At 37.5% G+C, this 14,913-nt stretch overlaps 1 long non-coding RNA gene across 1 annotated transcript; it reads right to left on the bottom strand.

Annotated features, from left to right (window-relative positions):
- Positions 1 to 1,668: 1,668 nt before the first annotated feature.
- Positions 1,669 to 2,848, bottom strand: LOC308102003. Its single transcript, XR_013934599.1, has 3 exons — positions 2,785 to 2,848; positions 2,507 to 2,556; positions 1,669 to 2,387 (listed from the first exon to the last, which is right to left on the bottom strand). It is a non-coding gene; the product is annotated as an uncharacterized lncRNA (long non-coding RNA).
- Positions 2,849 to 14,913: the final 12,065 nt, after the last annotated feature.

Genomic DNA, 14,913 nt, shown 5'->3' with positions numbered 1-14,913 from the left:
AGCTCCTGTTGAAAGACCCTGGCTCCTTTAAATCTGTTCACCCCCTGCCCAGTTGTGGCCCGCTACGTTAGGCTGGCCTGGTACCTTTTATAGGTGGGTGACGTTTTTGTTTTGGTGCTTACCCGTTTTGCCAATTGATTCCTCACCACACATGTGTGTTGACACTGCTGTTGTACCTACTGACTCACCTGCCAGTGAGGAGCCCCCACCAGGAGGACGTAGAGCCTTCGTCCTACTCCTCCCGCCCAACACTCCCTGCGGACAGGTGCCACCCCAGCCGTAGGAAATATCACCCTCCCTGCCCGGCTTCTATTCCCTCCCCCGAACACGGGCCAATTGTGTCCCTGTCCGATGCTCGACAAAGCCGGATACACCATGGTGGATTTGAACCCACAACCCTTTTGGGCAGGCACTTTACCGGGCGCCACCCGAGCGCCCAGTTCTTTTCTTTTCTTTTCTTTTCTTTTCTTTTCTTTTCTTTTCTTTTCTTTTCTTTTCTTTTCTTTTCTTATTTATTTATTTATTTGACTCCTCTGAAGTTGACAGACACAAAAAAAGAACTGTAGACTGACAGACAGAATAGAACATAACCTTTATTTAACCAGGAAGTCACAATCGGATTAAAAACTTATTTTACAAGTGAGACCATGGCCCAGAGAGGGCCACAGCAGTATAAAAACAAGCAAAAACAAGCAACAATAACAGAATTACTCAACAATTAGGCTGCATAAATAAAAAGCACTAAAATCTAATAAAACAACATAGTATAAGGGTTTAAAAACAAGAGCAATTCTGCAATCCGTATGATTTAGTTCCTTCATGAAATTCAAGCCCCGGACAAAATTTCTACCACTAAGCTAAGACGGAATGTGCACTTGGTAAAGGAAGGGGAGATATTGACCTTTGAACTTCTGGCAATGCCACTTGTCAACTACACAGTAGTGGTCCTCCCAAAGTAGGGAGCCCACCTCCAACCACTGTATATGTGTTAGTTATATTGTATTAACATACTCTACCATACACATTGGTCAAATTCAGGTTTTATTCACAAACAATACTTCCGCAATACTTTGGCTGTTAATTCGATGTCTAAATAACTTGCAATTCAAGAAGTAAATATTATTCAAATAGTAACTGAAAGGTGACAAAGAAAGTAGTACTTCAAACATTCCCATTTAACTATTTATCAAATATAGATTATTATAAACATTTATTTACAACTATATAGAGAAATAATGCAGGTCCTTTTTTTATTATAGAATCCTATCTTTTTTTCCCTTTCCCTTCACCAATCATCAGTCAGCTTTACATTCAGTTATAATAAATTCATTAGCCTGATTTAATTACCTTAAAATAGAAATGTATTCTACGTAGGCCAACAACAAAAGCAAAAAGAATTGAGAAAACTACAATAAAATACAATGTCTAGTCTTCAGCATCAGTCTCATGGTTTCTCCTAGTACAAACCCCCTTGTTTTTGACCCCAAAAACAATCTTGTTTTTGATTTCTCATGGACCAATACCACCAAATCCCTCTTTCATACTGTAGGTACCAAGAATGTATATTGCATTTGCACTGCAAGAAATATTTACCAAAAAAATATACTAAAATACAATCTATCTGCTCAAAATTCAAAAGTGGTGTGTGACCACGTTTCTTCTGGTAGAGTGTGTACAACTTGTCATTATGCTTAGCCAATGAAATATATATTTTTTAAAAGCACAAAAAAATTATTACTGGTTCTACTGTATAGTTGTTATTGGTTGGGGCAGCCTACAGCCCACACATAAAGTTTACAACCTACTGCCGCCTCTACAGTTGCTTTTATGAGTTACTGTTATTCTGTAATGAAGAGCTAACAGACCATGTACAGTACCTTGTAAAAATATTTGTTCTAATTATTGAATGGATCGTGGCAATTGACTGAGCCGTCCCCTGCCCCTGTGTACCTCTGGCCCTGTCACCCCCTCTACTGTACAGTATCTATGATTATCACTGCATTATGGCAGATTTTCCATTTGCAAAAAGACAACTGCACATGGGCTCTTGCAATGGTCTGTATCTGTACTAAAATAGTAACCAATTTAACTCTTTAATACTGTACATATACTATCTTGTGATCATAAAGCTGAAGTCTCACTTTGGCTGTTGGATGTGTGTGAAGTTTTATGGCCAAGGGAATGTGCTATAGAGGAGAGCTGGTTGCCCTTTGTTTATCTATCGGTTTTGCATAGCACACAATGTAACTTTAAGACTGTTAAATGAGTTCAAATGGGATTCAATTTGTTTGTCTGACTCATAATGTCAGTGTGGATATAAATACAACTCTGCTTCTTCCATGTTGTCTTCTCTTTATGACGTTTTCCTGACATCTTCATTTACCATCCTGAAACAGAACAACAGCATAGAACTTACAACTCTAACCCACATACATTGACTGTTATTGATTAAGATATCATTCTGGTGGAAACTTGAACTTCTATGAAGAAGTCAAGATATACTTACCCTTTTTGGTTTGACCTGAGAATCAACACTATCTTCAGTTTTCTCTGGAGCTGGTCATTCAGTGAATTTAAAATAGTACACAGAAAATGTTAGCAGAAAGTATAAAAAGTGCATTAACATTTAAATCAAACTGATTATCTCAGTGTGATTGCTCAGCTTCAGTCTTTAACCATATGTGGCTGTGTCTATGTCTTTTCAGGATTTGCTGTAAATTGTTATGTTTCAATACAACAGATGCATGACATTGTAGGTGATTGAATATAAATGTTTTCACCTACCTTTCTTCTTTGACTTGTTTTTGGGGTTAACCTGGGTGTAAGTCTCATCTGGTTTATCTGCTCCTTCTACTGTACAACACAACACACAAGTACACACACACACACGCACACACACACACACACACACACACACGCACACACACACACACACGCACACGCACACACACACACAGTATTGTAAATTAGAAAAAATTGAATACGTTTCTGGCCTACAAAAATGCTGCTAACTTAGGAATCAGATTTTTACATACAGTACTACTAAGCAACAACAGCCGAGGTGTAACACTTAATCGAACCAATCGATTTAATCTATTATTTAAAAAGGAAAAATCCGAAAATAGTAAAAAATAGCCGATCTTGTAGTTGTGAGCTTGTAGATGGGCAATCTTTTGTATGACACTGTTTTACGACAAAGTATAAAAGTGGTTAATCAGACTAATGATGTACTCGATTATAAAAAAATCTATTAGATTTTTTTTGTGTTGATAAATAATTTATATAGATTTGTAATTATAAACAAGCGTGTCTCGATTATTTTATTCATCTAAAAAGAGATTGATAGAATAATCACTAGGAAGAGATAATCATAAATAAATAAAGACAGTGTGTGGTAGTTGACCTACACTATTTTGTTAAGTTCATAGACTGATACTGCAGGCTCTTAATTGTATTATATGTGAGTTATACATTTCACCTACCATTCTTCTTCTTTGCTTTGCGTTTGTATTGGTGGTTAACCTGGGCGTAAGTCACATCTGGTTCTCCTAATCCTTCTACAACACACAACACACAAGTAATTCAGTGTTCTTTTAAGCAATGTTTTGTCATATCTATGGAAATGACTTAACATTCGAAAAGGTGACAGAATGGATCAGTTCTACCTGCAAAACCATTTGACCAGTGACTAATGTTAATTTCCCACATAATCAGTGGAGTTTTAAGATTATAGGCTACATAACACAATGTACCTGTGGCTGATCCAGTCTTCACTTCAGGATACAAAGAGCTCTCAAGTGGATCAGCAGGCGTCTCTGTGGAGGAAACTCTCTGTTAGGAACACTTTTATTCATGTTTAGCTATGCTATGCTGAAGCTACCGATTGTACACTGTTATGAAGTATGGTGGCCAGATATGACAATACTAAAATGACTTGTGCTTCATTATAGTCTATGCCTTCATTCCTGTTGAATTGCAACTGTGAGTCCCTACTATGAGGACACCTGTTGACTATGAAGGTCTATTTACTACTCAGTTCAGAAAGAAAAACTTTTTCACCTGTTGGTATAGCTTGTTCAGCAATATAAGAAATAACCATTTATGGACCCGTCCACCAACCAAAACTCTATATATATAAGGGAACCCCTGACCTGTATTAAAGAGGCTTGCATTCCTTTTGGCACTCTCCAGGAGCTCCTGATTTTGTTATTAAATGAATTGATTCAATCCACTCGGATCTTTTGTGGGGATTACTTTTTTGGGTCCTATTGAAGTAAGGTATACTTATAATTCCTGCCACTACAGAAGACACAGCCTGCTTTATGTGATAGACAGTGTGTGGTAGTTCATCTAGTTTATGACGGCTGAGACTAAATAAAAATGTATGGTGTTATTTCCTCATGTGCATGAGTAACAAGTGACAACATAGCTCACACAAGCACCCACTCATACACACCCAATGTGGGCTGTGTTTAAAAAAAAACTCCACCTTAAGTTTATATTCATTTCATATTTTTTGTTTGCTCACCCTTGTGTTTCTTGCCCATATATTTTAGTTCAATCTTTGAGTATGTTGCATCACTGGACTCAGCTGTAGGCTCGTCTGAAAGAAAGAAATAGACATCCTTAAATTCAATTACCAGTTCATATCATCTTCTCCTAATCGTATTTCATATTTATTTCATATTTTTTTGTTTGCCCACCCTTGTGTTTCTTGTCCATATATTTCAGTTTCATCTTTGAATATGTGACATCACTGGAATCAGCTGCAGGCTCGTCTGAAAGAAAGAATCATAGACATTCTTAAATTCAATTACCAGTTCAAATCATCTCCACCTATTAATGTCTATGATTCTGTAAAATCTAACAGCTCCCTCTTGTCGCCTTTGATTGTTTCATAGATGGTGGCATCACCTAATGGTAAAGGAAAATAGAGCGGCTGACATGATTAGTGTCTTTACTGTTACAGCCGTTGGTTGAAACTATCTGTACAAACTTTTGTTTTAAATGGATTCAAGTAGAACACATGTTAAAACCACATGAAGCATTATTTCTTGTGGCAAAATAATGCCTGTTTTGTAGCTGCTGATTGATTGGTTGGTTGGTTGAAGTACAATTCTCAAGCAGTAATGTTAGTGTTACAGATCTGCTGTTATGTGACTGATCGATTGTGATTGGTTGAAAGGCTGACCATGCTGACGTTGACGTGGGGAGTATCCATCATCTGCACTTCCTCTCTGGTTGGTCATCTGGTCTGAGTCCTGATTGGTTCCCTGGCACTTGACGAATCTATTCCAAGATAAATATTTAACAAGATCTTCTGTGGCCAATGTTATAATTAAGATAAGAGATACACACACACACACACACACACACACACACACACACACACACACACACACACACACACACACACACACACACACACACACACACACACACACACACACACACACACATACTGTACACAGGGATGACATAAAGGTGTCAGCAGTCAGTGGGGGACAGCCCTAGAAACAGAGAGCTGTACCTACCTATTCCAACATGGTTCTGTAATAAAAAGAGCAAAATATGTTAATTAGTGTTTTACACTACAAGCCAGTCTTCTGCTGTTCAGTGTGTGTAGGAGGACAGAAACATTTCCCAGCATGAGTTTTTTTTAAAGATGCAATCCCTATTTGAGTGGTTCTCACCATTGAATGTTCTGTATCGATACAACAGGAGCAGAAGGATGGTCAGTAGAATCACAACAAGAAGTCCCACAATCAGTCCCACTACATGTGGAGAACTCTGTTCCACAGATCCAGACACTGAAGGTTGAGACAGTACAACGGCAAGGAAAATAGCAACAACAAAATCTTTACATTTAGGGTATATTATAATTATTCAAACAATAGTTTGAAGCATTTGAGAAACCTGTGAGACCACTGTCATGTTTGTTATTGTGTAATAGTTAAATACTAATAATAATAAGTGTAATTCTTCCAGAGTAAAATCAGATTTTTCCTCATTCTTACCCTACATGTAACACAGAAGTATGATAAAGTAGGTCTAATGTAAATTAATTTGTGCTTTTAATTCATTTATATTTAATTTGCATATGCAAAAGAAAATGAGAAATTGATGTCAGTATACTCACATCTCACTGTCATCCAGCTCTGTGGTGATTCTCCTCCAGAATAGTTACACTTGTAGAATCCCTCATCAGACTTAGATACAGCAGGTATGATCATCTCTCCATTGGTTTTAGTTTGGATCAGTTCATCATTTCTATAAAAGTCCACGTTATAGAGTGATGAGTCTGTTTCATGTTTGCATTGAAGAATCACAGGATGTCCCTCAGTCACAGGGTGGACAGGGCTCACCAGGATGACAGAACCATCTGTAAACCGTTAACAAGTTAAAAACAGTCTACATGTTAGGATTCATGCTGAGCAAATACAAAAACACGCTTTTAATGAGTTGTGGAATGCTGCAGTATTGTTAGTTAGTGAATGAAGTTAATGGACTCACCATGTACTGTGATGTTGACAGCATTGCTGTACTCTCCCAATCCAGACTCACACCAGTACACTCCACTACTGTGTGTATAGGGGCCAACATTGCATGTATACCTGTATCTGCTCACTGAGACTCTGTTAGATGAACACTGTGACAGGGATCCTTCCTTAATGAACTTCTTCACTTTCAATTCAGTAGATTTTCCTTCACAGCTCAGTGAGACAGACTCATTTATGAAGTGCTGAGTTCTGTTAGAACTCACTGTGAGAGGAGCTGAAGAATGAAGATCTAAGAGAGAGAGAGAGAGAGAGAGAGAGAGAGAGAGAGAGAGAGAGAGAGAGAGAGAGAGAGAGAGAGAGAGAGAGAGAGAGAGAGAGAGAGAGAGAGAGAGAGAGAGAGAGAGAGAGAGAGAGAGAGAGAGAGAGAGAGAGAGAGGAGAAATACAGTAAATGATCACATCACTTGATTTACAAGGAATCCAATGGACACACACACACACACACACACACACACACACACACACACACACACACACACACACACACACACACACACACATTGAACACACTAGAGTGCAGGCAGGGCCATTTGGCAGTGTGAGACTAAACTAGTTGTGGGTGCATTATTCTGTGGTTACGCTCTTGGGGAGAGAGTGTTATTTGTGTGTTTGGCATAACTGAATGTAAAGCTCAAGTGTTGGGGTTGTGTGTGCACCCGTTGTTCAGTGGCCTGTACCTTGGGAAAGGAGGGTGTTTGAATGTTGTGCTGTTTGCCCATGTGTCCTGTGTGCCCAGTCCTGTGTGTGAGCAGGCTGTCTTTTTGAGCGGTGTAGCCGCTCCTATAAGTGGGTTTGGGACCAATCCGTGGCGAAAGTTTTTCTTTCCGTCGCAAAAATTTGTCTTTCGCTGTACTGTGATTGGCTGATTGGCTGTGACGTACTGTGATTGGCTAGCGACTAGTAGCGAGACGCATGATGAAATTAATAACTCATAAATAGCACCACTCACTTAAAAAAAAGTACTTTTGTTTAAGTGAGCTTCCATCACTGTGATGACCACTGTTGTTTTTGAGCACCGAGCGGTGCAAATATACAAGTGTCATAGCAAAGGGTCTGAATACTTATCTTTGCAGGACTTGCTGTGGCTAGCGAGACTATGATGACATTAACTTAAAACTTCGCTCATAAATAGCACCGTTCACTTCACACTGGGTGTGATTTTTTTTTATTTTCAACCTTGCAGTATTAACATCTATCCCATGAGTGGCGCCCTCAAGCCATGCTGGGGGAACATTCAACAAGTAGCCAGGGAGGGTCTGGAGGGCTGCAGCAAAGGGTCTGTTCTTGCTCTGCTAAAAGGCCTTGCTAGTCTGATGTACGGTTTGCTATGAGGGAATAAGAGGAATGAGGTTGGGTTGGGGCTCATACTCACTCTGTGAGCATAATATATATTCATTAAACCAGCCATGCCGGTTTAATACCGGCATGGCTTCATGTGGACAGTCTATGATGTCAGTCCCCTATGTTGTACTCTATCTATGATGTATGACTCCATATTTGGGCAAGGTTTCAGCCCAAGTGCCATCGATTCCATTATAAGATTTAACATTTAAAAATATATACATTTCAATGATGGTACAGCAATTAATTTTTTAATTGAATTATGTCTTGGAATAGATCTGAGTTTGTGTTGCTTATTTTTATTTTAGGTATAATGCACAGCAGCAGTTGTTGCTGTGGCTGTGCCTCCTTGAGGGCCCCCCTGGCCTGGGACTGTCTGTCCGTCTGTCTGTCTGTCTGTCCACCCTCCATCCTGTTTTGTGGAAGTGTAGTAACACAGTGTAGTAAAAGGTCACTAGAGGGTGACATGAGGAATCTTTAGGAGGAGGCTAAGAGTTTACACAACATCAGTGTGTTGTGATTGAATTGCTAATACAATCACAGATGTGATGCGCCCTGTTCAGATTATAAGGTAATTCATATAAGACATTATGACAACATTTTGTTCTCTGAAGCAGTTTATTAAAAAAATTAAAATAAAGATGTATTTATTTACATCACATAATTTGAACATGTATAGCATAAACAAAAATAATGTGGAAAAAAGCTAAAACATTGTTTCTTTGAGATTAATGAACAAAATGTTCAGACAGGAGGTCAAAATCTTTACAAAAAAGAGTTTAATATAAAAAAAATCATTATTCAATATCATTGTTATATATAATCATTATAATTTTAAACCAATTAAATGTAATAAAACAAAAGTCTGTAAAAAACATACGGTACACAGTAAACTATAAAATATACAATAAACATTTAAAGTTTAAAATCAAGTCAATTGATTTTAACACCTGCAATATTTTTTTTTAATTCATATAATATAATTGATCTAAAACCACAATTGTCATAAAAAAGTATATTTTGTACAGTACAATTTAATGCGCGTGAATGAGGTAACTGTAAAATAAGGTGTTTGCATTTTCGTTGCGTATGCACTTGTATCTGTGTTTGTGTGCATGTGCTCGTGTGTGCAGGACAGGTGCATGTATACATATATGTGTGTGAACAGTGGTGTTAAGTAACTAAGTATTTGTACTCAAGTACTCTACTTAAGTACAATTTTGATGTACTTTTACTTTATTTGGAAAATATTGTGCTTTTACTCCACTACAATGATATGAACATTTTGTTACTAGTTACTTTGTAGATTTTGATAATTATTACAAAACACACTAACCACTTCAGCCCTATATACATTTCGGCCATTTGAAAATAGTAGATCTACAAGCTCTCAATTCGTCCCATCGCGACACATTGTGAGCTAGATCGGCTATTTTCAAAAGATTCTTTTTATACATTTTGAACTTGTGAAATGGGACATTCTGCGCAGTACCTTTACTTTTGGTACTTTAAGTATATTCTGATGCCGATACTTTTGTACTTTTACTTAACCCATTGATACCTGGAACGCATCTGTGTCACTTTAGATGTCTTTGGCTATTCAAAAATAGCAGATATACAAGCTCATAGCGCGGCACCGAGTGCCGCGCTACGAGCTTGCAGATCTGCTATTTTTGAAAAATCGTGAAAAAAAATATTTTTAATTTTTTTCAAAAAACTGTTAGGATTTAGATTTCTTTAAAGAATCGCCTCAGGTCTTAATGGGTTAAGTGAATGTTTAATTCCGGACTTTTACTTGTAACAGAGTATATCTACATTGCAGTATTGATACTTTTACTTAAAGGCATACTAGGTAACGTTTTCAACAAAACTAAAGTTAAATTGTATATCTTTTGTGAGTGGCAAAAGTTTCACAACACCCACTCCATGAATTTCACCCCCGGAAGCCTTTTATTTATATATTTTCTATTGAACGTGGACGGGGGGGACTTTCCCGGGAAAATGACGTTCCTGGCCAACGTCATGACGTCGTGGCCGACGTCCTGGCCGACGTCATGACGTCGGCCAGGAACACCGCAACGGTTTCCTGTTTGGCCAGGAACTACCGCGCTAATAACAAAAAGGAACCTCACGCTGATTTTAAGAGAATGTAGGATTGGAAGATCGAAAAAGAACAGAAAAAGAAAGCACAGCTCATGGTAACTAATGCTCCACTGGCTAAGAGAAACGATCCGTAGATAGTATAAAACAATTAAAAGATCGCTTTTTGAAACGCTTCCGGCTTCCGGTGAAAACGAATGGAATTCTGGGTAATCGAGGACTACGGAAATTGTATGCAGTGACGGTAGTGACCAGCAGAGGTTGCTAAAAATCGTTATTTGTGATTCTGCATTGTACAACTTTAAGAAAAACATATTCTGAGTACTTCTTCCATCACTGTATACAGTACATGTTACCCTGCATTTATTGCTGAAGATCCATTTGACTTTATCCACACGTGTCGTGTTGGGTTGCCCTACACGTCTGTATCTGAGGAGTTGAAACATAGTAACAATATACATTTAAAACAGGAGACTCGGTCATTGAACATGTATGCTATACAGTATAATATTTGATATACTGCTTTTCCTGGAACAAGTGAAGTGTATTTCACATCTCATTCAGTTTTGTCATTCACTGATTAAAAATGTCATTCCATCTCAACAGAGCACAGATATCTCTGCTCATTGGACTATCCCTCAACATCCACTTGGCGTCAAAATATATGTGGCTAATTATGGACTCTGATGCTACTTTGCTGTAATTTTCCTACAAAAAATTGGATATGAGAACAATTGAAGCAGAATTAAACTTTGGTAGAGATTTGGTTTGTATTTTTCCCCCGATCTATTTACAGTGATTGATAAAGATACTATGTTGCACACACATTAACAATTTGGTCTCAGATCTTCTTCCTAATTAAAAACATTAAACATTTTCTTTCTAAACTAGAATCCTAATTTTTGGCATGTCATTATAGACAGAAAAGTTTTTTGAATTTGCATTTCCTTCTAAGTTACAGCTTTTTTCCCCTCCAAATTCCAGTAAATGAAACTGGCCTGGGTGAACAGCGTAAAAATCAAGTGATATAAACCTGATAAAATGACCCTCCTAACATACCAAATCAAATCATTGGAAAAAGTATATACTGTTCGTACCATTTTCATAGTCATCTGAGTGATTGATGTTTCCATAAACACTTGTGTCACCTAGAAGTAAACAAAATATAGCATTAATGTGGTACTTATTTGTGACATTTCAAACATGCATTTCAATTTAGTTTATGGAAAAAAAGAACACAAAGCAATCAAACAGACGTTAATATACTTCAAACTAAACTATTTCGTTTTTTTTGTATATGTGAAAAGGTTAAAGCTCTGCGGTATATTCTGAGTTATCATTGCTACTGTGTTTGTTCAATAACAGGGGTCTCCCCGTCTCTCCAGCTCTTTAATAAACAGAAAATAAATGTTCTGGTGGGTTGCCAGTTTCATCCAATCAGGAGAGAGTACCCATTTATCAGCTTCAATTTTATGTTCCAATTGTCTGCTCACTTCTTTGTATCATCACTTCCAGATTCACTTGTTTACACTGTATCCTGTATGAATTCTCTCTCCTGATTGGATAAAATTGGTATCCCAAACTGAAATGTTTTTTTCCCCTTTTACTGAACACACAGATAGAGCCATTTGACACTTAACTAGACCGGTGCACACCAATCTACCCATATATGGGCATGTCAATGAGCAAGCTGGCATGCCCATTGACATATCGGTCGGATCGGCGGTTCTGGACAACCGCCTATCCGAATGATGCGACGCACTCCCTCGAGTCCTCGTCAATGCACGTGTCGAGTTTGAAGTCGTTTGGTCAAATATATCACAGATTGGCGGTTCTGGCCTATCTGATGATTCAAGTTTCTTTATTAGGATAAACCCCTTGAGATGAGCCATCTCGTTTTAGAGGAGGTCCCAACATAAATACATGTCATCTGACTGACTCGACGTCAGGCAATGGCACTTCCTCGGGCCGTTACTTGTGAGCGTTGTGCGTGCCGAGTTTGAAGGAGACGAACGGACGTACAAAGATTTTGTGGATTTGTTAATTTATTATACAATTTTAACAAAATAAATATCACTTACTGCACCTATAATTAATGATTATGTGATGATAAATAATGTGAAGATCTAAATGAATTTAGATTTAAATTAGAACCTGTTATCCTTTTGAACCTTAAAATTGCTATGCCATGGTAATCAGTAGGCTATAATTTAAGGAGAGTTGGTGAGTGATTGTAATCTAGATGTAATCCATTTAATGTTGAAATTAAAGTTCTTTCTAATCTGTTTTTTTTTTCTTTTTAAAATAATATAGATTTTTTTGTGGTTAAGTGGCTACCTATTTTTATGTAGTTATCCAAAATGTTTTAACTGCTGTTGTGAATTACCGGTACCTCATTTAATACCCAATGTATGCAGTGAGTGACACAGTTAAAGGGAAGAATATGAGTTAGATAGCAGACTGTAAGGATGCAATTAGCAATCTATAATGTTGGTGAAAAGCACTCTCACTGTTATTTTAACAACATTGTAAGTCTGGAGTTCAAAGTAAAAACATATAAGCCTATGATTTCTTAGAAAGGCTGTGAACGAGGTGGTGGCATTGGTACACAGTAAACAAAACTGTCCTGTGAACAGAGTAATTAATAGAGGGCCATGAAGCCCTCATCCCACTGAAAAGTTTTTTTTTTTTTTGTCATTTAGGAAAAAGGAACACAAACTGACAAACTGACAGACGTTGATATACTTCAAAAGGACATTCATTGTTTAAAGTGTGTGTGTGTGTGTGTGTGTGTGTGTGTGTGTGTGTGTGTGTGTGTGTGTGTGTGTGTGTGTGTGTGTGTGTGTGTGTGTGTGTGTGTGTGTGTGACACGTGTGTGTGTGTGTGTGACGTGTGTGTGTGTGTGTGTGTGTTATATATTAATATTTAAAGCTCTATTATGATAATCATTGCTAGATTGTTTGTTCAGATTCATCCAATCAGGAGAGAGTACCCGTTTATCAGCATCAATATAATAATGTTCCCATTTCAATTGTGTCTGCTCACTTCTTTGTGTCATCACTTCCAATTTCATGTGTTTATACTGTATCCTGAGTTCTCTCTCCTGACTGGATTAAATCGGTATCCCGAACTGAAAATGCATTTTCTGTTCCATAAAGAGCTGGAGAGATGGGGAAATCCCTGTTACTGAACAAACACTCTATAACAATGATTATATCAAATAGAGCTATTTCACACTTATTTTAACCAAAGAATTTATGAATGAAGATTTATTTTTAATTTGAAGTACTAAATGTCTTTAAATTTAAATTAGAACCAGTTATCCTTGTCCGAAGGACCACAAGTGTCCTTAATCAACATGATATGTTCGGTTCAAAGACTGACCATGCTGCAGTGGGTAGTACACATCATCTGGATCCCCACTTTGATTGGTCCTCTGGTCTCCAGCTGAGCTCTGATTGGTTCCCTGAGACTGAACTGGTCTGTAATTAAAAGATAAAGTATATTTATCAGAAATAAAGTAGAAAACCAGATGTAATCTACTGCTGTCATGTTGATGAATAGACAGATAAATACTGCTTACCTGGCACAACATGGATCTGTAAATACAAATAAAACATGTTTTTTTACCATTAAATTGCTATGCCATGGTAATCAATATCTTTTAAGGACAGTTGGTGAGTGATTGTAATCTAGATGTAATCCATCTAATGTTAGTACTGTAGTTCTCACCTTTAGATGATCTGTATCGACACAGCAGGAGCAGAAGGATGGTCAGTAGAATCACGACAAGAAGTCCCACAATCAGTCCCACAACATGTGAAGAACTCTGTTTTGACACTGAAGGATAAGACAGTATGACGGCAATGAAAATATAATTTGAAATAAATAGATCAGTATTAGAACAACTCATTTTATCATTTAACATAACGGGCTATAGTGTATGCCTCAAGACATTTTGATTGAACTGTTATAAACCTGGTAGACTACTGTCATATCTGATATTGTTTACAGCTGAAATAAAAATGTAAAAAGTAATTAAGAACATTTAATGGGTTTCCTTTTAAAGTTGTATTCCGTCAAGATTAAAACCTGTGTGAAGGTAGTAGGATTTTTTTTTTTTTTTAGCCTAATTCGTACACTACATACAGTATAATACATAATTATGAGGGAGGAAAGTAATGCCAGTAAATAAATGTGTGTGTAATACATTAAAACAAAACAATACAAAGGTACTGTAAATTATTGTCAGTATACTCACTCTGCCATCTCACTGTCATCCAGCTCTGTGGTGATTCTCCTCCAGAATAGTTACACTTGTAGAATCCCTCATCAGACTTAGATACAGCAGGTATGATCATCTCTCCATTGGTTTTAGTTTGGACCAGTTCATAATTTCTATAAAAGTCCACGTTATAGAGTGGCGAGTCTGTTTCATGTTTGCATTGGAGAGTAACAGAATGTCCCTCAGTCACAGGATGGACAGGACTCGCCAGGATGACAAAACCATCTGTAAAACAGTAATAGTCCACATGTTAGAATTCACACTGAGCCAATACAAAAACACGCTTTTAATGAGCTGATGGAATGCTGCAGTATTGTTAGGTAGTGAATGAAATAACTGGACTCACCATGTACTGTGATGTTGACAGCATTGCTGTACTCTCCCAATTCAGACTCACACCAGTACACTCCAGTGTCACTTTTACGTAAAGATCTGATCCTCCATGTAGATCCAGTCATTGAACGCCTGGATGAGATCTCATTCAATCGATCAGTGTAACTCTTTACTTTCCATTCAGTAGAGTTTCCCTCACAGCTCAGTGAGACAGACTCATTGATGAAGTGTTGAGTTCTGTTAGAACTCACTGTGAAAGAAGCTGAAGAATGAAGATCTAAAACACAACACAACA

This window comes from Gymnoscopelus braueri (genome assembly GCF_963280865.1).
Source record: "Gymnoscopelus braueri genome assembly, chromosome: 15".
NCBI lineage: Eukaryota > Metazoa > Chordata > Actinopteri > Myctophiformes > Myctophidae > Gymnoscopelus > Gymnoscopelus braueri.
This window is presented reverse-complemented; position numbering and strand designations above follow the sequence as displayed.